Here is a 27,973-nt window from a genome sequence, read left to right on the forward strand (position 1 = left end):
CTAACAGGTCCAAAGTATTCTTTTTAATAACAAGATGCTAGAGGCCTTCTGCAGTCTGTAACTCATGATTAAATGGGAAATATTTTTATATAAATAAAACAAATTAGAAACAGAACAAATCATGGAGTAAAAAAAAGCAAAACATGACATAATGCCATGTATGACATAATGCATAAACTAAATGTTTAATCTACTTATTTTTGTTTGTGTGGGCATGTTTGCATGTTTGTATATGTGTAGAGGAGGTATGCATGCTCACAGGCCAGAGACTGATGTCATGTGTTCTCAGTTGCTTCCCACATTCTCATTCTTGAACAGTCCACTTTTTGGATACTGAATATCATGTCGGAAACCCCATAAGATCATTTTTAATATGATAATTGTTATACTCGTCATTTCATTTGAGTGCTAAGATCATTATGTAAAAAAGAAACTTTTGAAAAATTATAAAATGAAAACATTAAGATAGAGACATTGTATGATGTACCCAGGACCATAGAGTTAAAAAGAGTTGGAGCCAGAATTATAGATATTGGTAATTTTATATATCATAGATTATAAAAGATGAGATTGTCTCCTTTTGTGTCATTAAGTTTTAGTTTCATATGTATTAAAATATTATGTATATATATTAGATGATATTCTGAATATATAAATGTATATTTATAAATATATATATATACATATATATATTTAGAGAGAGAGAGAGAGATTAGGCGATATTCTTAAAGAATTGTCCTTTATTCCTATAAGCAACAGTTTAAACCTTATCTGTCTGGAAATAAGTGCCCAGTCATCAGCAATGTGAAAGCTGAGTGTGTTCACTACTACTACATATATTAGACACAAAACTTTCCTTTCTAAATTCCTTCTCTATCTTGCTCCCCTTTGCAATTCAAACAAATACTCCCTGCCTGAAGGTAACCTGAGAGAGGTTCAGAGTGGAGGACGAGTGGGCCTCTTCAGAGATGCTTTGCATTCTGTGCAGGAGTTGAGAGGAACTCAGACATTAGGGGAGTCAGGGGATTGGCATCAGATGCTGAGAAAATTCACTGCCTCCCCTGAGGCAGGGGAGAGGAGCATTGAGCTGTACAGACCAGTGCCCGTGATGCCTCAAGTCCGGACACACTTAGGCTCTTGTCCCAAATGAATTTAGAGTTTGGGCTCCAGATACCAGGCACAGAGGGCCTAATCTGACCAAGATCATCCACATGGGGTAATTAGTCAGTTTGAGGAACCGTCTGTGATTTTGTTCCATGATGCTATACTCCCTATTACAGGGTAGTTAGATGTCGTGGGTAGCCTTATTTACAGTCTCCTCCCTCATATGAAGACACTCCCAGCACAAAAGATGGAGAAGAAGTGGGCGTGGGAGAGTTTGGAGAGTTTTACTTCAGCTTAGAGAAAACCTTCCAGTACCCTAAACAGTCATTGACGTGCTGCCTATTGAAAGGTGTCAGAAAAAATAAATCTATTTTCCCTTTTAAAATAACTACGTTAAAGCACAGCTTTCTATCATTAGAAAGAATAAGTAGGAAAAGACACCCAAAGATGCTAGTGTATTATCTGCTGACTCTCACACAAAGGCAAGCGCATATTCCATCTATGGTAGCTCATTTCCTTGACCACATGCCACAGTCCCCAAATTAAACACTGACGTTACTGTTGCCTTTTGGCTTGCAGTAACTACTTGCTGAGGCCTCTGACACATACAGACGAGGAGAAAGGGCTTTTATGATTTATTTGTGCTGAAATAAAGACTTTGAAATAATTTTAATGACTTTTATCAGATGAAATGTTAATAGATATTTAAAAGAAGCTAGAAATAATTTGAAGCAAAAGAGAGAATTAGAACGAAGACATCAACATCGGAAAAGTAGAATCAACTGTACTTTGCACATTCACTGTCTATCATTAACTAGATTTTTTTTCCTTTTTTGCTTGTGAGTTTGGATTTCAATTATTTTTTCTTTGCTTTCTACACTTCTTTTTAAAAATTGATTTTATTGAGTTGTATATTGTTCTATGCTCCCCTTCCTGCCTCTCCCCTCCCTTTCAATCCTCTCTCATGGTCCCCATGCTCCCAATTTACTCAGGAGATCTTGTCTTTTTCTACTTCCTCTGTAGATTAGATCCATGTATATCTCTCTTAGGGTCCTCATTATTGTCTAGGTACTCTGGGGTTGTGATTTGTAGGCTGGTTTCCTTTACTTTATGTTTAGAAAACACTTATAAGTAAGTACATGTGATAATTGTCTTTCTGGGTCTGGGTTACTTTACTCAATATGATGTTTTCTAGCTGCATCCATTTGCCTGCAAATTTCAAAATATTGTTATTTTTCTCTGCTGTGTAGTAATTCATAGTGTAAATGCACCACATTTTCCTTATCCATTCTTTGGTAGAGGGGCATTTAGGTTGTTCCCAGGTTCTGGCTATGAAAAACAATTCTGTGAACACAGTTGAGTACATGTCCTTATGGTATGACTGAGTATCTTTTGGCTATATATCCAAAAGCGGTATTGCTGGGTCTTGAGGAAGGCTGTTTCCTAATTTTCTGAAAAATCACCATACAGATATCCAAAGGGGATGTGCCAACTTACACTCCCACCAGCATTGCAGAAATGTTTCTATTACTCACTCCACAACTTCCCCAGCATAAGTTATCATCAGTGATTTTGATCTTGGGCATATACAAAGAAATAAAAAAAATGGTCATCAAAACAACAAATAACCCAATTAAAAAAAAATAGAGTACAGCCCTAAACAGAGAACTCTCAACAGAGGAATCTGAAATGGCTGCAAGACACTTAAGGAAATGCTCAACATCCTTAGCCATCAGTGAAATGCAAATCAAAACAACTCTGAGATTTCATCTTACACCTGTAAGAATGGCCAAGATCAAATTTTCCCCTTTTAATATTCATTTTTATCTTTTAATTATGTGTGATATGTGTGGCTGGCAGGGGAAGTTACATATGTTATTATGTGTGTATGTAAGTGCAGTTGTCCCAGGGAGCTGGAAGTTTTAGATCCACTGGAGTTGAAGTTACAGGTTGTTTGGAACTGAACTGGTGTGTGTATTATGTATGTATGATATACGTATATTTTTTTTTACTTATTTGTTTATTTATTGGTGATAAGGAATGAACTACATTCTGTTCCACTGCAATACACAGCATCTTCATCCACAACTTCCCTGACAGATACAAGGAAGCTCAGGCAATCAGTTCATATGGATATATCCTAAGAGTAATCCATTCCTCCAGGGCCTTGAAGATGTAATCAGAAATTACTATATTTACTTCCCTAGCACTGAGTTGTCCTCATCTGGAACTCTATTTTCTTCTAAAACTGTAACTTCCTGTGTGCCAGGTAATAAGGAAGTGGCAGAAGCTGTGGTTGTTTCGCACTTGTTCATTCAAGGAGTTAATGCAAACTATTTCAGAAGCAGAGGCTGAAATTCATACTGCAACTTAGAGATAACTTTCTCTTATTCGAACTGTCATTACTGCTGTGGAACAAGACTTTTCCTAGGGAGATACAGTATACACATAGAAAGCCCACCATTCATCAAAGTACAGATACAGATAAAGTCTAGCTTGGTTAACCTATGAGATTTCTTAGGGTTACTTACAGAAGTTGACGAGGGGTTACTACCAGAAGCAGAAGTGACACAAGGAACATGAATTATTCTGGTAGGAGTCTGGATGCTCCAAAGACTGAGAAGAATGAAGATGGTAGAGGTACATGGGGCTTAATCACCAAGTAGTGAATTATAGGCCGTTTTCCCTGTACTCTGACAATAACAAAATAATGCTTCATTCTGCTTATGCCCTAAGTACTTGCACAAGGCTGAATTTAAAAGTCATGGGCTGATTTATTTGGGAGAAAAAAATTCAAAGAAGGAATATTTAAGGATTTTTTTTTATTACTGTCTACTTTTGTGTAGGTTCATAGAGAAAAGGTCCACCAACTATGGCAGAAGAATAAAAATCTATACAATTTCTCAAGAAAAAAAAGTATGAATGGTATAAAATTGAGGCCACATCTTCTAAAATGATGATGTAGCTGACAAAGAGGACGCTAGTGTTCTAACCCTGGAGTGGTGGAAAGACACCCCAACGACATACCTGCACCCATCAAAGCTCCAGCTTTTAAAAATGCAAATGATTTCATCGGAAAGAGGCTAAGCATCTAAGGCTCCCTGCTCCTGGAAAACAGCGCAATGTTTGTTTGCTCATAGGCAGCATTCAGAGGCTTCTGTCCCTGTCGTCCCTGGGATCAAAGGCCATCTGTATATGACCTCAGAACTTGGCAATATTTCCAAATGTCACTGGTCTGGGCAGTGTAAAATTTCCAAGACTGAAGACAGGATGATCTCTTCAGCATCATCAGGGCTCTGAAACAGAGTTCCAGAGAGCATTGGGGCCAGGCCGTGTGTCTGCACTGAAATCTCTAAATGGAGTACCTTAGAAGCCACCGTATGGCTCTGGCTCTGGGAAGGGGAAGCCTAAATAGTAGTGGGGAATGAAGTGTGTTAGAGATGCCAGATATGTGGATCCTCCAAAGAAAGCTGCAGACACCAAGTTGAGCAAGTTCAAGGGACACTGCGTGGGCTATATACTGTATTGCCAGGATTATTTAATCCCTTCAGAGTCCAGATGATTCCATCAGAATTTCCGGATGCTGGATCCAGAGCTCTGGATTTCAGTTTTCCCATAAGACTTCAGCCTTGCTTGGGTCAGATTTGCTTTGTTATGTCTTTATTCCAAGATGACATAGTAGGAATATGTAATCTGTGCAGTTCTTATTTGGTTTTATTTTATAGGAGATCACAGTTAAAAGAGTGCTTTGAGTTGCAGAAGAGACTTGGACTTTGAACTTTTGAATGCTGTCAGGAATAGACAAAACCATGGGAACTTGTGAAATTAGACTGAATGTATTTGTATGATGAGACGGTCTTGAGTTTTCTGGGCCAGAGTTTGAATGTTACAGTTTGAATGTTAAATATCCCCTGTAGATTTATGTGTTTGAAGATTTGATACCCTGCTGGCAATGCTGCTTAGGAAAGTTGTGGTATCACTGTAGAGAAGTCACACACTTAAGGCTTTCTATCTTGACCCAACTTTTGTTTGTGACCAGCCAAGGCCCTTTTGGTAACCACACCTTCTCTGCCTGCTGCTATGCCTTGCTGACTAGGATAGGATGAACTCCTCAAACTGCCAACCAGAATAAACCTTTTCTCCCATAAATCACCTCTTCTTACATGGCGGCAGCTCTTCCTTCCATGAACTTTTTTTTGCCAGGTCTCAGCAATGGCTCTCCATTAACAAAGAAGAGCAGCAAGGAGGTTCTTTCTTGGTGGAGGAAGTAAACAGAATAGAATTGGTTTGAAGGAAGAATCAAGAGAATGAGTCAGCCTCAGTGACTGACTGTATACACTCCAAGTTAACTGCCAACTCTTTGCAGGTTGCAATGTCATAGATAAACAAATCCCTTGTATTAGGGAGTGAGGTCAGTCACATTGGCCTAACATTTGAGGAGATGAAGATAAATTATATATAATAAAGGAATTTTCAAGAGGAGACTGAGTTATTTTTTGTTTTTGTTTTTGTTTTTTTGTTTGTTTGTTTGTTTCTCTGGCAAAAATAGCCCACCATCATCTGAATCCTAGAAACTTAAAGCTGAGGTGGGAGAAGTAAAGAAAAAATAAACCAGCATTTGAAAGTTCTGGTAGGATGCTATTCCAGAACTCTAGGATAGAAGTGATGGATGGCCACCTTAGGTCAGCACAACTGGGAGCATAGAGGAAGTAGCACCTCATTCAAAACTTCACTTCGTTTGCCCACTGACAAATACAGGATAGACACATCATTAATACAGATATGGTGACCAATAATGAGGCATATGGGGAGGAGGAAGTTCAAGAAGTCTGACGTCTTAAATCCAAGCAGAGGAGAAGATGTCAGGAGTCTTTAAAAACATGGAATAAAAAATGTTTGAAAGAGAAACTAACAAATTCTGATTTATGCCGATGCAGTTTGAAATGACTTCAGTGACTTCAGGCTAGTTTGTGCTGTAAATCGCAGCCGGTCAGGCAAGCGTCTTCGATGTTTAGGGAACACTTGGAAATCATACAAGAAGGATGGTGTCTGGAAAGAGGGAGGGAAGTAGATCGGAGATGACTCCTCAGAGTTGGAGGGATGTGCGCTGAACACAAAACCTCAGCCAGCCTCTGCTTAAAGAATAGGAACGGGAACACGATGAAAGAGTCAAGAGTTAGTGACACCGGAAATGGTTTAAGGTGCCCCATCTTAACAGCCGCATATCCAGCCACATCAGATTCCTCAGAGATCACTAGGATAACAGAATAGTCGGAGCTAAGAAATAAGATTGCAGTTTGTTTAGAAACAAAATATAGAAGAGCAATTAAAATAATCCTAAATAAATATCTAAAGTGCTAACTTACTAAAAACTTCAATTATTTCAATCACGTTATTTTCTTTATGGTCTGTCGTTCTTCTTTTCTTTTTAAGATTATAATATGGTGAAGTCATTTTCCCTTCCCTCCCCTCCCCCAAAACACTAACCTATAATTCTCTTTCAAACTCGTGGCATAATTTTTCATTATTTTTAATGCATATACATATATATTCCTAAATATAACCCTCTCAGTGTAATGTTACTTATATGTGTGTTTTCAGGTCTGAACATTTAGTATTGTATAAACAATTTATGTGTTGCTCCCTATGGAAGACTATATTTTCCACTCTCTCTATATGGAATTATTTACAAATAATCTGACAAATCAATATATACACTATCTGATATATACTCACATAGACATTCAATTGTATCTAATATGTAAGTTTATTATGTTTCATTTTATTCAGTAATAGAGTAAAAATTCCAGGTCAGTGTATATGTGCAATCAGTGCCTATGTTCCAGTACACTTTGGTGAAATAATTTACATAAAATCATTATACAGAACTAGGACTAATAGAATACTGTAGATACAGAGTAACATGAATGTGATCAAATGTTGTTTAAAGGGAAGGTTGACCAGCCTGTCAGAATGTGTCTCTCAAGTTACTTTCTAGAAAGGTTGAGGTACATTGCCTCTGTACTGTACATGCCGAATCAAAGGACAGCAAAGAATTAGAGTGGTGTGAGCTGATACTAGTTAATTTCATTTGCAATGAACATAATTATATTGCTCATTAATCTTTATATTTTCCTAGATTTTAAGAGTTGAAATGGCACACACACAAAACGCAGAATATCCAATATTAGGAAAAATAATAAATATTTCTTATTCAGGAGTTAGCCCTGAAGCGGTTGTTTAAGTATGACAGAGTAAGGGTGCAATGAGATTTGGGAAGTGACTAGAAAAGATTAAAAAAAAAGAATTGGACATTTGGGGATGAAGAAAAGCAAATAGATAATGTGAATGGAGGTCTTTGAGTTTGGGAGGTTTGCTGTATCCTAGAAGCAATGGTTTAAAGGCTCATTAATCTGAACATTAAAGACCAGAAAAGAGAAGGGTGATCAAAGAATTTTGTGATTAACGTAGTCATAAATCAGTGAGGAAGAAAGACAAGGTCAATGAAGTGGGAAAGATAAAGGCAAACTAGTGAGCTCTGGCTTAACAGTGTGGACCTGAAGGGGCGTGCTTGGTGATAAGTGAAAACAGGTCCTGAGTAGCATAGGAACTCCTGCCCATTCTTGTGCCTTCCTGAGTGTGAGGTAAACCTCGCAGGGGGCAGCCTTGCAGGGTCAGTGAGGTCAGAATAATTACGTCTTGGTTTACACAAGAGAGTGAATCATTATTCTGGGAAAAGCCTAGATAGTGAAAATTTAGAATGTCTAAAGATCAATGCTGCAACCAATAGCAATTCCACCCTGGAAGTGTCCAGACCTTGAGGATAGGTATGATTACTAACTTCTTCAACAAATTGAAATTTTTTTCTATGCACATTTCATATTGTATTATGATTATGACATAGCCATCACAAGGAACAAATTAAACTCAATGGTCTACAAAGGTCTTAAACATTACTAATTGAATATTGTTTTGCGTAGCAGAATTTTCTAGATAAAATATAAGGTGAAACCTCCATACTTTACCAGGAGCACTTGGGAAATGTGTCAGCATTGTAATGCTCTTTAATACGTCAGTGTAGTTTCAAAATTGTTTTCAGGGTCTTGTTTTATTTTCAGGGTCCTGTTTTGGATCTTTTTATTGTTATTATGTTAAACATTCATTCTTCATTTAAGTAATAATGATTCTTCAAACCCAACTCTTAAGATATAAATACACACACACACACACACACACACACACACACACACACACACGTTGGTTTTTGGAAACAGGATCCATGTTACCCAGGCTGAACTTGAACTTGCTCTGTAGCTGAGTCTGGCTTCTTGAACTCCCATGGATATCAAAAACACAAGGCATATCATGGCATGAGTCTGAAGCTGGTCACTCCCATAATCTCTGTGCCACCTTCACCCCAGCACATGCCATAGGTAGGACAGCCTTTAGGTTGAAGGTTATGTAGCTTGGTTGGTGTCCCAAGTCCTCCACTGGATGTCTTGCCTGATCACAGGAGATGACCAGCTCAACCTATGTATCCCTTATTGTTTAGAGTCTTAGCTGGAATCATCCTTGCAGATTCCAAAGAGTTTCCCTTGCACCAGGACTCTATCCGATTCTGAAATGACCTTCCCTTTCTAGTAATCTCTTTCCATACTCTCCCCATTCATCCATCCCCCATTGGATACCTTATGTTCCCATCCCTACCTACACCTCTACCGAGGTACTAAGATTAATAATTAATAAAGGGGTCTTCATGAACCTCAAAAACTTTGATAATGCAAAAAACACTGTCAATAAGAGAAAACCTCAGCCATTTGACAGAGAGATGATCTCCAATATATATGAAGAACTCAAGAAACTAGACATCACAAAAAAACCAAATGAACAAATAATCCAATTAGAATATAAATCTAAACACAAAATTCTCAACAGAAGAATCTCAAATAGTCAAAAAAAACACTTAAGGAAATGTTCAACATTCTTAATCACCAGGGAAATTCATATCAAAATGTCCCTGAGATTCCATCTTATACCTGTCAGAATGGCTAAGATCAAAACTCCAAATAACAGCTCATAGCCCAGAGGATGTGGAACAAAGGGAACACTCCTCCACTCCTCCAGTGCTGGCGAAAGTATAAACTTGTACAGCCACTTTGGAAATCAATGTGGCAGCTTCATAGAAAATCGGGAATTGATCTACCTCACGACCCAGCTCAGCTATACTACTCTAAAGGATGCTCAATCATACAACAAGGACACTATGTTCAACTATGTGAATAGCAGCTTTATTCATGATAGACAGAACCTGGAAACAACTTAGATGTCAGATGTCCCTCAACCAAAGAACGGCTAAAGAAAATGTGGTACATTTACACATGAAGTTTTACTCAGCTATAAAAAAACAATGGTATCTTGAAGTTGGCAGCAAATGGATAGAAGTAGGAAAAGCTATTCTGAATGAGGTAGCCCTAAAGACAAACATGGTATATACTCCTTATAAATGAATACTAATTGTAAAAGAAAGGATAACCAAGCTGCAATCCACAGGCCCAGAGAGGATAAGTCACCAGGAGGATTCAAGGGGAAAGCTCAGTTCTTACAGGGAAGAGAAAATAGAAGTCAATTTTTATTGATTTTTATATGCAATTTGAATAGCGGGATTCTCTTTGAAATTTTAGCATACAGAATACCTTGTAGTAGGTAATCTGCAAGCATGTAATCTTCATAACTCTAAGAAACTCTAGTGTTATTATTTTTATTTTTTTCTTATGAGAACTAAAGAACAGAAAGTTTCTTTTAGTTTTTCTCTATGTGGCCCTGGCTGTCCTAGAACTCACTCTGTAGATAAACCTTTCCTCCAACTCATACTGATCTCTGCCTTCTGTGTGCTGGGATTAAAGGTGGGTAACACTACTGCCTGGCAATGCAAAATATTTTTTAAATTATGTTTTAAGCTGTTTCTTGTTTGGGTTATGAACATGACTAGGTAATATTGTTGCTTGTGCTACAAGTGTTAGGTATGCATTGATAGCCCCAGAATTTACATAAATCTCAATGAAATAAAAGACATCTATAATCCCAGAAGTACTATAATGAGTTAGAATATGGGGAAAGGAGAATTTCAAGGAAGTCTTTGCACAGCTAGCCTGGTGTGCACAATGCTGAATAACAAAGAGATCTGTCAAGTAAGGTAGAACCCGAGCACCAACATCCTAGGTTGTCCTGTGAACTTCACTGGCATTCGTGTCCACACACACATACACACACTCATGAACAACCCATATGCACACTCATGTATAGAACTCATGCACACACACATATATACACATACAGGCACTCATATGTCTCTGATTTGCTAGTATATCAGAATGTAATTAACAAATAGTAAACATAGTAAAGAAAATATTTATTCCAGGCTACTTGATGTGTTCCCTAAATAAAGCCAAGCAAAAGAATTAAGATTAAATGAGAAAAACATCACATGATTAATAAATCCGAAGTTGCCCTGACTTTCTGTCTTGCTTACTTCTTTCAATCAGCAAATCAATTTTATAAAAATGAGTAAAATTAGAGGCGTGTGGGAAAAAGGAATTGAAGAAATCCAAAGACAAATTGCACCTTAAGCCCATTTTTAGAATTAAAATGATACTAATTATTAATTGGTTGACTTTCTGTTCCTGTGAAGAAGTGAGTGACTTCAGAATATCACACATTGAGTAGTCTGTCCACTAAAGAAAGCCAAGAAGAGGCAGCACCCAGAGGGTGAAGATGACTAAACATTTGTCAAAGAGGAATCCGTGTTTGTGCAAGGCATTCTTTGGTATTTACAGAGACTTGGAAACAACTCAAGGAAACGAATGAAAATAGAAGCAAAACACAAACTGAGTTTTGTAAGAGAATAGAAAGAGCAGACCAAACCAAATTTTACTCAGTAAAGTTTTTGAGACTTGAGTACAATGTTTTCTTAGGTGCCAGGGCTAGAGGGAAGAACCCATCAAAAGAGATGGACAAAGAATGTAAGGCTGGGATAGTGTGTTAACAAAGGGGTAGAGAAGGAGATTATTTCCCTGTCAAGTGTACAAGTGTAACCTCGTAATGTGCACCTCTTCTGTATCTTCACAGTGCTCTCTCTCTCTCTCTCCTTTCTTTGTGTACGTGACTAAACAATCTATCAGTCAGAGATGCACTGAAATCTTATTTTTATCATAAATATTTATATTTCTATCTAGGAAAAGAGACTAGTATTCGTCTTCTATAAACTTTTAGTATAGAAAAGTTAAAAATGTTAAATATAATAAACTAAACATTTTATCTGATACAGTTTTCCGGAACTGAAACTTTTTTTTTTAAAGTTTTGGTGATGCTTATTTAAATCAACCCATGGCTCCTGAGATTGGCTTTACCCACCCATATGTGCCTATCTGCTTAAACAAGTCTAAAAATGTTTTTAAATTACCATATCGTGTAGTAGGTTTTCACATGACTTCTCCACATTCTTAGTTTTATTGGTTCCTCCAGCCCCCTCTTCTCCTACAGGCCATCTTTTTAATTTTGTCCCTTCAGTATTCCCATCCTGTTCTCACATGGCTTGCGGTCTCCCGCTCCCATCCCCCTCCCGCGCCCTTCCACACCCTTCAACCCTGCCCACGGCTCTTTGCTCAAGTTTCTACAAACATTCCAAGTTAATCAAGCAAACTAAGAACTCGAAACTATGATGTACCTGTGAGAAAGAGCACATGGAATTGGGCTTTCTGGGCCTGGGCTTTTTATTCCTGGTAATATTGCTATGCAGCGGCACTTTTAAGCTGGCGGAAATTGTGTGAGGTATACATAAAGTTACAATTGCTCACTTTTAATTGGATTGTGCGTGTACGTATCTGTATGGACATCACACATACAAACATACATGCATGCAAAATTGTTTCCACCCTTCAGTTTTCATTATGCACCTCTGATTTTTGTGTTCTATTAAGAATCAGGCTTAGGAACTAAGGAACCAAGGCTAATTCTGTTATATACTTTCAGGGAAGGGTATTTTTCCGTGTCCCTAATTGAGAGAATCACTTTTCAGCCTTTGAGGTGGTTTCCTATGTCAATGACACAGACCCTGCCTTTGTCTCTTGGCCCCTTGCATTAATCTCATAAAAACATGTTCTTGTACAAGGCTCTCATTAAGGTGGTGGCTTAGTCCAGGATTCAGACTTTTTGAGCCTTAGCTGAGTTAGAAGATTTCTCTTGTTCTTAGGATGATGCTAAAATCAGGAGATTTATACTTCGCTGAATATCTGTGCACCATCTTAGTTTATTTTCAGTAGTGCAATAAGGAAGTTTTAGGATTATACTGAGTTTTATTTATGTTTTGTATCCCCAGAAAATTATCTCCAAAGATCTTTTCTTTGTTCTGATCTCTTTCTACTCATGGTGACTCACAGTCTTTGGCTGACTGTTTAACCTAATGCATTCTTATTCTGACCCTTTATGGCGTACGGTTATGAGACTGTCATCTGTTGACTTTTCTCTCCTACGTTTATGCGCAGTGGGTGGACACATATTTATTCAACAGTCACAATGACTCAGACACTGTGCTAGGTACTAAGACAACTAAGAAATTTAAACATAAGACACATTTCCTGTGGTCAATACGGACACACATAGTCTAAGACAGCTTTAGTCCATGTATTTGAAATGAAATATTCTGCTACAATGATACATGAGTAGATAGATAGATAGTTATGATTAGATGGTAGATTGATAGATACTTGCATAAATAGATGATAGATGGATAGTTAGATGACGTATATGTGTATGTATGTATGAATGAATGTTCCCAAGTCACTGGAATTCATTGTGATGTCTGAGAGGAGAAGCAGCATTAGGTTAGATGATTCTAAAAGTATGATAAGATCCTCTCAGAAATAGTAGCATGGCATTCCAGACAACATAGTTCAGTTAACTATGCTAAAAGTAGGGGATGCATGAGTTCAGAAAACTGAGAGTATAGAGATAACTGAGCTTTCGGGGTTATTATGTTCATTAGAGAAAAGTATAAAGAATGAAAACAATGAATTTAAATTGTCCTTGTTAAAGATGAACTTTCTGTAAGGTATCAAAGTAGGCATGGTTGATAAAGAGAGAAATAAGAATTTTGGTGTTCAAAGTAACATTATTGACTTGGGCTACTGAGTTGTATATATGTGTATTTTCATTATGTGATTGTTGAAGTTGGAAATGAGGTGAAATCTTATTCTTTCACGGTGGTTGTTCATTAAGCTGGAGACAAACTTAGGTCAGCAATAGAGAACTTCCTAGTATATGATGACCATAGCTGATTTTTAATACTGAAAAGAAATAAAGAAAGGGAGGAAGAAAGGAAGGAAGGAAGGAAGGAAGGAAGGAAGGAAGGAAGGAAGGAAGGAAGGAAGAGAAAGAAGAGAATAGTTGAGAGAAGAAGAAACAAAATAAACAAAGAGACAATTTCTTTTTTTGGTAAGACGAACAATACCGTCAGGGAGGATGTTGCATAATAATAACCCCAATAACCCCAATGCTTGGGAGGCTAAGACAGTAGGATTGAAACAAATTCAAATTCCAAAGTGTCAAGATACTGACTTGAAAGAAAAGAACTAAAAAATCCAGAGGAATTAATGTTATTTCAATCTCTAGGCATATTTTATGTGATTGAAATGAATACTTTTATATTTTAAATCCCAGGATAAACTTTATTTCTTTGTTACTATTTTATAGAAAACTTTCTGTTAAGGACTAGCATTGATATAATCATATAGGAATTGAAGGCATTGAAAGTTAAAGAAAACACAAGATCCTGTAATGGATGTCACAACAAAACAAAACAAAACAAAAAACATTTTAAGAGATTCTTTCTGGAAGCTGACGTCTGTCATTATGACATTATATATTATTAGCAGCTGAGTGTTATTGATTGAAAACCACCTGAAAGGAAAATAAACAGCTATGTGAACATATAACTATTGTTTCTTTAGGGAAGAAAAGTAAAGGAGAGGAAGTCCTTACTGTGAGTTTCTTCCTTTTGGGTTTTTGTAATTTTGAACTCATTCTAACAACCCTTTAGATTCTCATGGCCCATCAGCACTTGACTGCTTTGCCTTTATTTTCCCATGAAAATGATACTCCTTGAAAAGACATGAGACAAATATGAATTTTTACCAAATTTAATTCAGAATTTTAATGCAATTTTGTAACTGTACCCACATTTCCCCCCACCATTTTGAATGTGGTGACAGTTACAAAGGCCATGCAAAGCACTAGGGTGACATGAAAGACAAATTGAAGAACAAAAGAAACCCACATGCCCACATGTAGCATGCATAGCAGCCAAGGGCTGGAGGAACGCAGTTGTCCCAAGCACAGGGGGCAACCTGAAGAGTTTTATAAAGGTGTAAGAGAGAGCAGGACGTTCACGTGGAACGGTGCTGTTTTCCAGGGCCACCGCCAGTCGCACAGGACCGAGACACATCTGGGAGAAGTGTTTACTGAACGTGGAAAAGTGTTTACAGAACACGGAAAAGAAGGCAGTCAGCCTATAACAGCCTCCAGGGCTAAGGCCAGGGAAATAAACACGGGCCCTTACTCTCCAACCCGGGTTGATCTGATGGAAATGCCTATGCCGAGCACACTCCTAATAGAATACAGGCAACTGGTTGCATCTGTAACTAGGCACTTAGGTATTATACTTGTCACACAAAGAAAGGAGAGGGGGCATGATGGTGCAGAGAGAAACTCAATTGCGTTTATCTTTATGTGCGAACAAAAGAATAACATTTTAATAAAAAGGTTAAATTACTTAATAGTCTTAATCAACAAGTAAATATTTAAATATTAGTTTGATTTGGTAAGGTAATTCACCCTCCTAAGGTCCCTGAGCCCCAGGTCACAGTGACAAAAGGCTGATATTTCTCAGCATTAAGATGTTCAATCTATTGCTCAGTTTCTTCCAAGTTACAGTCTTCCAAGTTACATTTCTGTTTGTGCAGGCTCTGACCGTTGATTACATCAGACTGCACTCTGGCTTCTACACTGCACCGTTAAGAGGCAAATCTATGCAGTCAGCTCTTTGCATCCAGCCAATGCCAGCCATAGCTTGCCCGTATCAAAGCAATAAAGGCAAGTGCTAGGTTTATGTTGAGCTTCTTCATAATTCTCTAGCTATCTGAGGTTCTTTCCTTACTAATTCTACGTGAGCTTTCAGCTACTATATACATGCAGGATCTACTGGCCCAAGTAGTTTAAAAAGGGGAACTTGCTAAATGAGAATTTCAAACCGGTAAAAATGGACACGCTTCTTTGTCTGTCCGGCAATAGATTTATTTTGTATTTACGCAAAATCTTCTTTCTCTATTCAAGTCAAATAACACAGGTGGCCCTGTCCAGTAAGAAAACAATTCCCACCAGTCTCTGAGTGCCGGGACTAATGCTTTTACAGAGAACGCAAGACAGGATGCTTACTCACTCAGAGTTACCGAACAGACAACCTGGGATATAGAAATGTAGTTTTAAGGAGTAAATTTAAATTGTAAAGTAGAGTTGCTATATCAAAGTTCAACTAATAAATTGAGGGGTGAATGAATATCCTGCAAGTATTCCGTAGCACTGCATTTTCTTTTGTTTTCCAGCTGTTATATAAAACACAGTTACAGCTTGAAAGCATTATTGGCTTTTCTGGTGTTCAAGAAATCAAAGAGCCAACAGAAAGGCCACTGTCCAAGATCCTAAGTCTCGCCTGCTATTCCTTTAAAGACTAACCTGGTAGAGCCTTTCACTGTCTGAAAAGGACCATCTAGTGTCACCCCTGCCTTCTGCTCTGCTGCTGAACCTCCTCATGTCCGTCCACCTGCTTCTTCCACTTGTGTAAACCCAACCGGACAGAGATGACTAGCTTATCATTTAGTGATTAACCCGGTAGAGATAGATGGCCCTATTTCCATAGTCCCTCTTGCCGTAACGAATAAACTCCGAGCACTTAACAAATAACAAGGGCTAAACCAGTGATGCATACTTAATTCACATGGGTTTTAATGGCATCTCTGTAATTACGGATGATGATAACCACCCATAAATCTTCATTCCTCAAATGTCACAGCCATTAGGAATTGAATGATGTGTAATTTGTACTAGATGTTTCAAAGAACCTTTAGCCAAAGTCATCTTGCCTTTAAATGTTGACTACCAGAGTTACAATCCAAGAAGATTAGTAAGATTATGTCTATATTAATACTACTACCATGATGTGAGATGTAAATCTTTGCCAAATTACTGCAGATTTTTGTTTGAAAAATTGCATTTATCTTACCCAACAATATTAAAAAATACTTTGTTGCTCTAGTGGGCAATAAGACACATTGAAAACAGTTATAGACATAAGTTTTATTACATGAACATTCTTCTTTACAACTTCATTATTATAACTTATTGCAACTTATTCTTACAATTTTACTATATAAAATTTTTGAGTGTTTCAAAATTTCAATAGAAGTTTTGGAAGTCTGGGTTCCCCATGCCTCTGTGTTTTTGGAAACTTTGTGGGTACAGATTACACATTTAAAGCCATTTTCTTCAGAGACCTTCTCATAAGGGAGTCTATAGAAAACGTGTGATTTTTGACACCTTTGCTTTTCCTAACAGCAACATTCTGAATTTATGTTCCCTCCTCTCAATCTCACTCTCTAGGGACAATGACAACAGAATTTCTCATTTCAGGTTTATTTCTGATTCTTTCCTGCTTGAATACTGAGGAAGCTCTAGTATTTAGGCATAAATGGTTTTTCCTTTGGTCTCATTTTAAGATGAGTTAACATCATTCTAACTGTCCCCCTCCCCCAGTTAGAATCTACCTTATATGCAGTATGCATATTGGAATTGAATAAGATACATTTCTACATGGCTTCCCATGGTGCTCTCAGGAAACTCACCACATAGCCAACTAATAAATAAGAATGTTTAAACTTGGCATCCGTGACTGTTTAAGTGCTTCTCAGAAACAAGCCTATTAATCCTGGTGCAACTGCTCGTAAAGCAGACAGCATCCCATCTCATCTCTGCCACTTTCTTCTATCTATTATTCCGCTCCGTAAATGTAGGATTCTTCTGCACTGGTATGTCCACGTCCTTCTGGAAGCTTCTGCAACTGGCCAGGCTAAAGGGAGAGCTTGCCTCCCCTGTGAGAGTCTGTATTGCACCCCATGTTATATCAAGCAGCATACTGAATTTTTTCTGGGTGTGCTGAGACAGTGACACACATGGTTGTCAACACTGTATGGATTCTGAGCTGGAAAAACCGTCCATCTATTTGATAAACAGAACTTTCCTTACTTGTTAAGAGAATTTTCTTCCTGCTTCTACACTCACCATCTCTCTATGATATGAAAAAGATAGCCCACTAATACTAATTATAAGACAAATAAACTTTAGAGAACTCTTTCAGACTCTCTAATGGGTCATTCGTAGGAACAACCTTGTTATCCCCAAAAAAGATAACCATTGTTTGGAAACATTCAAATTCTTTCAGAACCCTGGGAATATTCTCTGTTCCAGAAGAAAAACCTATAAAGTAGCATGAGTGTGAGGTGATCAAAGGCTCCAGGACCAAATGACATATTGTGTGGCTTATTCTGGGATGTGGTCACCACTTGTCTCATCACAACCCATCCCTTTTCAGAGTATATAAAAATCATTATATAATTGTATTAATTCAGTAAATATAACATTAGAAGTTACTGATCATAAACCAATGAAAATCAGAAAAAAATTAATTCAAACTTGTCTATGAAGCATTATAAATATGTGTGTGTGTGTGTATTTATTTATTATAATAAATATAATATTGTAAAGTGTCTCCCATAAGTCTACCAGAAACTTGGTCTCATTCTGTAATTCATGATTTATTTCTTCCACAACTTATTCCTTTTACAGATTTACAGTTCAATTACATTTACTTGAGCAGAATATAAAGCAGGCTCAACTTGTGTTCATAATAGGGTTGGACTGCCGCCTTATTACATGCGGTGTTGATGGTTCAAATCCCAAACATTAGTAGGTTCACGGGGAAATGAATGACTCAATTAACTTCTTTGTGGGTAGCTGCCAGCTGTGGGGAAATGATGTGTGTCCTAAAGGAGACATTGTTCAACTTGAGGGTGACAGATGAGTAAGCATGAGGGTGTACCCACCTCCCAGCGCCTGATGTGACAACAGATATTATTTATTTCATTAGTGGGACTTGAAAATATGCTCAAGGTGTCCTCCATACACCTAATACTCATGCTGAGTGAGAGGGGCCTCGCATGGTGGATTTTGCCTTGCTTAATGGATTGTATATAGTTCATAATATATATTTCCATGGGAATGTTTTAGCTCTATGTCAATGCCCATTCATCATGACGTTGTTTGTTTTTGTAAAACCTAAATAAAGCAAAAGATTATGAGATCTTGTGCCCTTTGGTATATTTAGCAGACAATTTCTTATAAATAGCTACATCTAGAGAATTTGAATGGTTGTGAAAAATCACCTAAAATCCCTTTCTATTAAATCATAAGATTAACAGAGACTTGATTCAGGGAACCTAATCCATAGATCAATTTTTATGCTCCCCTTTATTCTTTGTTAGTCACATTTAAATAAATGTTAATAGACCATAAAGAATTAAAAGTAAATGTTAAAATGAGTGATCATGTTAAAGGTGGAGAAAATATTTATCTGTATTTTTAATATGTGAACAATGTTAGCTTTGGTAAAATATTATTTCATTTTATTTAAATATACCTACAAAAAATTTCAAAATATTTTAGCCATGTACTTTTTGTTTTACATGTATTAGTCTTGACTCTTGGTAAGATTTCATTCTTTATTTTATTTTTGTGTATATTTGAGTACTCATTTGAATAGTTGTGTGTAATACATGTCACACTGTTTTTTGCTGGTGAGCACTACAGCTGGGTTCAGTTAAGATAAGATTTCTGTTTTATTTTGTGATACCATCTTATTCTCCCTAAGGTTCACAATACCTGGAATTCTCTAGCTATCATGTTAATTTTATCATATTTTTTCTATATTGGATTCATATGTTGAAGATTGATTTTTCTTTAAAAAGTATTGTCTTGTAAAGTCTATGCAGTATGATTTAAAAACCCCTTGTAACTGGCTCACTTACACATAGAAACATACTATACCTTTTGAATAACTTAAAAATAAATATATGTAAATATGTATATAGAGAGGAAATTTATTATTTTGTGCTGATCCCATTAAATTAGCCTATTTTATTCTGAAATGTTAGAGTTGTCATATTAGAAGCAAATTTTAGTAAAATTTGAGTTCAATGAATGAATAAACCTATTTCATCTCAAAAGCAAATTTATGCCAATGAACATATGTGTTATATAGGTATGCATACCACTTGTTGGCATGCATTTACCCCTTCTACATACAGTCGTAATCTCCCAACTTTCATTGTTACTTGTTTTATGCCTAGAATATTGTTATGACAAAAATACATGAAGCTAAATACTTAACACAGAAAAAAAATTATTTAGTTCACCATTCTGGAGGTCTAAGAGTATTGCATTGACAATTGTTTGATCTCTTCTTGCTACATCACAACATGGCATAGCGTATCTTGGGGAGAGTTTGTGTGACAGTATAGGCAAATGGGAAAGCGGTTATCAGGGGTGATGCCTGCATCCCTTATAACAACCCATTCACAAAGGTACCAGTCCACTCTGAAGAAAAGAATGCTAATAATCTCTCCAATAGAAGGTTAACCTAATCTCTTGTGCTCTATGTGCCATTACTCAGGGTGCCAACATCGCTTGTGCTGGCACGCTGAGGATCAAGCTTTGAACACATGAGCGTTTTAGAAACAAACACCAACCAGATCCAAACCAGAACCCTGTTCTGATCATGATCCTTCCTACTTCATCTTTTCTTTGGCAAACATGAGCTATGAAATGTGTAAGTTAGCATATTTTCTAAAATTAGCATCCACTGTTTTGCTTTATTCCTATCAGTACCCTTCAACCTTTCAAATGAAGATGCAACCTACACCTGCTTCCTAGGTTGCCATGATGGTGGAGTCTGCTATAGATTTGTCTTATAATGAGTCAAGAAATAATTCTGTAACGATAAGTCTACTTTTAGATGCATTTTAACTCAATGAGAAGATATGTAATTATGCCCATACCCTTGCAGCCTGAGAAAGAGGGCATTAGTTTTTCTTTATTTGTATTTTGACCCTGCTTAGTCACACCAACGCAGGCATCTTGAGAAGAACTGGCACATCCCAGGCATTACACATTGCAGGCGTTCATGTAATAGTCAAATTAATAAGGCTGAAAATCTTCCTTAATGACAAGGGGCCATTCTATCTATATTGGAACAAAATGTAACATACGTAAAAGTAACTATTGCTTGTGTGTGTGGAATTCAAAACGTAACATACGTAAATGTTACTATTGTTTGTGTGTGTGGAATTAATCCAGCGCATGCTTTCTCTTATGATTGCTTTAGAAAAGGTTGAATTCCCTATAGATTGCTTTGTAATCACACTTATCATTATGTCAGATTCCTAAAATAATGTAAGACTGATAAGGTTATTTATTTGTTTTGAATGTATTTGTCTTTCATCTCATCGCATCTGCTCATCATTTTATAACTGATGTGTCAGCTTTCTGTCCTCCATGTCTAATTTTGGTGTGTACAATAAAAGTCTGGCTAGCCTGGAATTATGTTTGGTGTGAAAGTGGGGAGCATACCATTTTAGCCTCCCCATAATAGAAAGGAGATATGGAAGGAAGATGTGCTATTTATAGCGTAGACAAGACAGGGCTGCAGGCATAAAATCTGAAAATATATCTCAGTGTAATTATTGCTTGATTACATCACCGAATAAGATGGGATGGGACATAAGATCAAAATCCGTGATAACCTAAAGCTCTTTGTCTCTTGACATAAATCTTGCTATTTTAAGAAGTTTCTCAGAGGTAAAAAAGTGAATTTTGACAGAATGACGAGGTTGTGTTAGTAACAGTAGAAAATCCTGTCATCGTGGGAGAGCCTGGCGGCCCTATGAGGTACACGGTGGCTCTACTCCTCAGCAAGTCCCACGAGGACCCACAGGTACTTTTGTAGGTACTGTGGCTACACCTAGAACTTTAACAGAGATATAAATCTCCCAGGCACTGAAATCCATTTTTCAGCCCTGCAATATGCAGTAAAAAATTTAACGCTTTTAAAAATAAGTAGTTATCTCCATTATACCACATGTATCTATTGAGTCCATTTCCTGATGGCACCATCGGCACATAGTCTGAGCTAAATGTGATTAAAGTTAGGTGAATAAAAGGATTATATGATAGGGGGAATAAATATAAGAAATACTATGTATTCATTACTGAAATAGAATTGGTTCCACTAAATCACAAAAAATTAGAAGACCAAAACACAAGAAGTTAAACTCAGTCTAAATGTCCCATTTATATTTCCATGGATTGTTGAAATCATCATACATATCAATAATGCATTAGTTTTCTTGAAGAAAAAGTTCTATACAGTTTTCTTATTTTTTGAAGTCCAATTGAACAAACTTAATCCAAAATCAATATCACTTTAGAGTTACAACATTATTAACAATGTTACAGTTTTCGATATTTTCTGATGTTTCTACAGTCTTTATATATAACCACAAACATTTCAAGTGAAATTATTTTGAGTATCTTTAATACTAAGCTACATACATAGTTTTTGTGGAGCAAAATTAGTTTGAAGTTTTCTATTAAAAAAAACCAGTGACTGTTTATTAGGCGTTCTGTGAATAAGAAGCCTTTATTTTACATTGTAAGACAGATTCTATTTTACTCATAACTTCATCGTTATTGAAGAAGATTAAGGAGTAGGTGTTATGTACCAAGGGAAGATATTTTTTATACTTGACCTTCACAAACAATGTCAAAAATACATGAAGATAGTTTTAAAAAATTACTAAAGCTTGTGTTTTTTTCCTTTACTCCCTCCTTTCCTTGTCTGTGAGTCACTGTTGGTCTGAATCCGTTCCTGCCTCATCTTTTTATGCTTACCCTATTTATGCACATGGTATATTTAGCAAGTCATATTATAACATAATATTTAGAATGGTAAATAGAATTTATACCAGGGGCCAAACGTCCTCATTATCACAAAATAAAACCTGCAATCTAGGAATAGCAACATTGTTCATTTTTAATCATAGAAGAGCAGAAACTCTCAGTGTCTCATCAATACACATTTGAGGGCTTGGTTTTTACTGCTCATTTCTCTTAATCTGGAAATATTTTGATATTTTTAATACATTGGAGATGAAGAAAATTATACTATAAGTTGAATTAATTAGTTTTCTCTCAAAATATTTGTGAATGAGTTCTAAATTCCCATCTGAGTCCATCAAAGAGAGGGTTTTCTTTCTGTATTGAACACTGGTGCAGAAGGACTTGAAACACAGACTGTGTATATCTTATAGCTGTGGTAATCTTTCTGCAATTATTTTGAATAGCTGGCTATTTGCCCTATCTGACAGTTTGTGAACATGATGAATAATTTAGTATCCGTGCCGCTGCTATTTTGACCCAATTAGCATGAAGTGCGTATCTCCTGTTATCCCAACTGATTGCAGTGGGTGGGCATTGACGACTCTGAGTTTCTTCTTTGTACTGTGTGTGTGTGTGTGTGTGTGTGTGTGTGTGTGTGTGTGTGTGTATAGATATATATTCTACAGTGGCTTGCATATCAAAGCTAAACAAAAGGCAATGAACGCCATTTCATGTAATGACCTTAGACCTCTGAGAACTTGCCTTTTCACCAAACTCCTGGCATTAGTTTAGACCTGGTGTCTAATTTTAGAATTTTCTTGGAGTATTTGTCCAATGGACATTCATCTATTTCAGACATGTCCAAGGTATTTATGGGAAACTATGAGCTTCCAGAGCCTCCTGTGTCGTTACGTACATCAGCATGCATTTGTCAGCCTGCCTAACGTAACTCAGAAGTGTGACTGCTGTACAATGTCTTTCTTTTATTCTCCCTGGAACACCTTTTTGTTAGTTTTCTGTTGTTTTAATCTAAACCCAGGATTGTCAGCATAACTCTGAGCTGAGAAAAGGTTGGGCGTTGAAAAGTACTTTAAAAAGAGACTTCTTTTAGATCAGTACAATGCGCAGCACTACTATTCTCATTTCTATCCTATCCATAAAAAGACTGAAGAGTAGATTGATTTCCTACTATCAGTTGAGTTACATTGAAATACATGTGCAAGAATTAATATCTAATGCTTACTTGGGGATGTGTGTATGTATACACACATATTATGTGTATATGTAGATACATATAACCCCAAAGTCATATACATGTATGTGCATACACATATGGAATATATACAGACGTGTATATGTATACACAAACCTGCGTACACACATATAGTATTCTCTCAGCCATTAGTTTTTTATTTATACATCTAGATGTTTTGCAAATTCGTTCATTTGATAAATATGCCCTAATATCTCTTATGTAGCAGGTCTAATCCTATCTACTGGGGATGATGGATACAAAAAGCAAGATACAGGAGACATTTGTTAGATGTTGGAAAACGGTTTCCATATAATAATGTCAGCTGACACTGAAGCAGTTTTTAAATGGTTGGATAATGAAAATGAATCTTCACTCACACTGTGACCTTTGAGCGTGAACGTGGAAATGTCAAGGCAATATACTCTGTAGCTCTCTGGTGGACAGATATTGTGAAGTAGGGGAACAGCAACTATCCCCCTTTTGTTATTAATGCCTGAAAATGTAGCTTAAAGTTTCATAATCTAGGACCTCCTCCGAGGCGAGAAGTGGGAATTATGCAGCATAATTCATTGGCTCTTTGTGTGCCAAAAGTTAGTGTCTCGCTATTCCAATTTTCCAAGCATAGGAAAAGTATAATTTTAATAACTGCATTTGAAAGTACAGTACTGGCAGGCTCTTAGTCCCAGTTTCATTATATAATTGAATTATTACTAATAAAAAATCTAGATCTTTCTAATATTGGCATCATGTCTTACTATACAGACCAATATAAAGTCAGTTGAGTTGTGATAATATAGTTCGCATATATAAAAGTGCAATGTAAGATTCATTGTAGCATATAAAACTATTTTAATTGTCTGTGTATCAATTTTACCATGGTAAAAATAAGGATGTAGAACTCATGCATTACTGAGAACTATGTGGGAGACCTTAAATTTTCTATAGGAGTGGGAGCCAAGTCCATCACTTGATTTTTCATGAGTTTGGACTCTTTTCTTCTAACTATACTGTAAAATTCAAAACCAAAGATCCCATAATCCCATAATGTCATCACGTTTATCATTCTCTCTGCTTATAAGCAGATGACTTAAAAAATAAAAGCAAAAGAGTTATTGGCATACTTGGATAGAGAGGACATCATGATGATAAACTAGAACAATATCTCTTTTCAGTACCAGAAGTTCGAAGGTGAGTTGCTAGTACACCCTCCAGAACTGATTCCTTGTTCTTTCTCTTGGTCTCTCTCTAGATGAACTACCTGTTTATTTTTTGTATATGTATATTTTTTATACTAAACATTTAGGAAGTCCTTTTTCTTCGGAAATAAATTCATTATTTTAGAGGTGATTGACCCGTCACTCCAGGGAAAGCTGATGATTTAACTTTGAGTTCATAAGAGTCACTTTTATTCACCAATTTCTTATATTCTTGCTGTTACTCTTTCTTCATCATATCATGTTAAGAGTAAAAAGTCATTATCACTTCATAATTATATTAATAACCTAGAATTTAAAATACATGAAATTGATAGTGAAATTCCATCATCTCTCTTGCCTTCAACTTTTACACAAGTAATCTCAATTATTTATCCTATCAATTTATACAGTTTAGATTTCATGAACAGTGATGTATACTTCTTATGTTCAAAATGCAAAGAAGGTGTAACATGATGGGCCAGCTTGCTTGTTTGGGGTTTTCTGTCCTGCCTGGTTCCCACAGCTGTTTAGAGCCAAAGAAAATCACACAGAGATCTCTATAAGTTATAAAGCTGATTGGCTCATTAGGTCAGGCTACTTATTAGTTCTTGTAGCTTATATTAACCCATTATTCTGATCTGTGTTAGCCATGTGGCTCAGTACCTTTTTCAGTGGGGCAGATCATACCCTGCTTCTTCGGTGATCTGGACAGGAGTGGGAGGAATCAGTTTCCTCCTTCCCAGAATTCTCCTGTTCTCATTGCATTGCTACTTCCTGTCTGGTTTTCCCACCTATACTTCCTGTCTGGCCAATCAGCATTTATTTAAAAGATGATTGACAGAATACAGACAATTCTCCCACACCAAGAAGGAATTGTACTTTGAGATTCAGTATAGTCCTTAAGGGAAAAGGTATCCATAGGGATAAACATTTCTTTCTGCAACAGTGTAAGGCATCCATGAGGGAAAAGACAACTTCAACAGGAGTGAGGAAAAAGTGATGTCACACTCTGGTCGAATGTTTCTTTGCTCCTATTTGTTATTGCTGTTACTCTCACTTTGTGTTCGGAATAGAACTGCTGACTTCTCAGTAAACACATGTGCATTTGGACACACACAGCCTAGAAAAATATTATAAAATGAGAATTCTCACAAAAGAAAGGATAACAGAATGCCCAGCTGCCAGCTAGAAAGTAGAAGGGAGTTTCCACACACAAGCATTAGATTTCATTTTAAATTTCCCCACTGCCAAGGTTAAAAAGGAAATCCGTTTCCATTAACTGATAAAGTGGAGTATATCAGCTCTTCATTAGAGAAAATCTTTCCTGGCACTAAATTCTGAAAGAGGATTTATTGTGTGTACCATTATTTGAGATGCTGACTCCCATAATGAATAGTGGCTTTTGCCGACACTGTAAGACTATTCCTTGCCAGATCATTTGTTACATCAACCTGTGAGAAAAGCTAGGGGCATAATATTACATTGTGATCAGAGAATCAATTTGTGTTTGGAGCCTTGGAGACACTTGGGGAGGATGGAATGGAGAAACAAATTCAATCATGTGGAAACAGAAAAAATTAATTGGTTCAATGCTGTCACAATAGATGCAAACCCTTGTGTGTTGTGAGTGATATCATTAAGGGCACATGTTTCAAATTTCATCATGAAATTTCTATGATGAAAAACAATTTTTAAGTCCCCTCTGCCTTTTCCACTTGAGAAGAGAGAAAGCTGAGTAGCCAAAATCAACTAATGGCCAAGTAATTGCTTGCGCTGTGCTGCGAACCTCCGACCAGTCCGTTTGGAGCCTGTTGCCAACCCGGAGTTTCTTCTTCATACATGAGTGCTGTTCCTCCTCATGCTTCAAACCCACGTGGACTGTCCGTGTTAGAATCTCCTCCCTGCTTGACTGCCCTCAAATGATTCTCCCTGAATGGGTCTGCCCTTCTCTCCTCCACTTCGTACCTGCTTGATTTTATTTTCCTGTTTGGTCTTTCCTCCTCTGCTGTGTTTTCCAGTGTTCGAGAGTTCTGTTCTTAGCCTCCTTTCTCTCTCCATCTCAGCTTTACCTCCCACATATATTCCTATTTTTGCCTCTGGCATTTGAGCTTTAAACTAATTTGCTCGACAGCCTATGTGTACCGAAAATATTCCCTGGCGTTCTATCCTAAACAAACAAGTTCAGAATTGTACTCCCTTTGCTGTCCCGACCATATCTGCTCGTGTCCTGGTATTTACAGCTAATGACTCTGCCCATCTTGCCATACCATGGGTAAAAATGGTAGGGAAAAAAAAAAAACCCTCACTTTTTCGTATTCCTTCTTTTTTATCCCCATCTCTCCAAGACCAGTAAGTTTTGGCTCCTTATCCTTCCCTGATTTGTCTCGTCTCTTCTCTTAGAATGCCACCGCAATAATTTGGGGCCTGGTTTCCTCTTTATATCGATCAATAAAATAAGCCTCCTTGTCCTGCCTTGTTTCGCAGTTGCTCCCAGAGAGTACAGCCTCCTCTGAAATAGGACGCGTTCTTCCACCGGGCATCTCTTTGATGATGGTCCCCTCCTTTCCATCCTCTGGCGTTTCATCACCACATCAGGATTACAAGCGTGACTGCAACGATGCCTTTTCGTTTGGACCCTGCTGATTTCTCCTTTCTCTCTTTGCAATTTACATCCTTTTACTGACGAAATTGCTCCCATTTCCTGCACTCACACATGCTCTCTTGTTTTGAGGCTTTGTGCATTGGCGGAAGTCCTGGTGTGACCTCCTCATCTTTCTTCACCTGTTCTTACTCATCATTTAAGAACAACTCAAGCAACAGTTCCGTCTCCCACAGGAAGCCCCTTGTAAAACCCCCTCGAGCTAAACGGCTGTTGTCTGTGGTACCTGAACAAGGGATGCCGACCTTCTATTTGTAGTTTAATGTACTCCTTGTTTCATTAATTTATGCTCTCCTAAAAAGCAGGAGTACCTTCTCGTTAGATTATTTTCCACATATCAACAAATTCAGTGTGTAGAAAAGATCTCCAGTTTGAATGCAATGAGTATTTACTGAAGTAAGTTACTTTCCCCTATGTTACCCTTTATTAATGTATATCTTAATAAAAGCAAATGAGAATAATGCAAACTGAATGTACTTAAAATCTATTAGATGTTAAGGAAGAAACATTTACTATGTCATCCCAAATTGTAAATAGTAAATCTTCTTCAATTATCTCTGATCATTTTGTACCTGTACCATACTAGCTAAAGTTTGCATCTGAATAATAAAATTGATGTTTATCCTAAGTTATTATTTTAGAAGACATATTATAAATGTTTTT

General features: G+C 37.0%; 1 protein-coding gene across 2 annotated transcripts in view; it reads left to right on the plus strand.

Moving 5' to 3' along the window:
- Positions 1–27,973, plus strand: part of Sema3a (semaphorin 3A) — a 475,159-nt gene that overhangs the window by 220,839 nt on the left and 226,347 nt on the right. The window lies entirely within an intron of this gene.

The sequence above is a fragment of the Myodes glareolus genome, chromosome 27, assembly GCF_982192425.1.
Source record: "Myodes glareolus chromosome 27, mMyoGla1.1, whole genome shotgun sequence".
In the NCBI taxonomy this organism is placed as follows: domain Eukaryota; kingdom Metazoa; phylum Chordata; class Mammalia; order Rodentia; family Cricetidae; genus Myodes; species Myodes glareolus.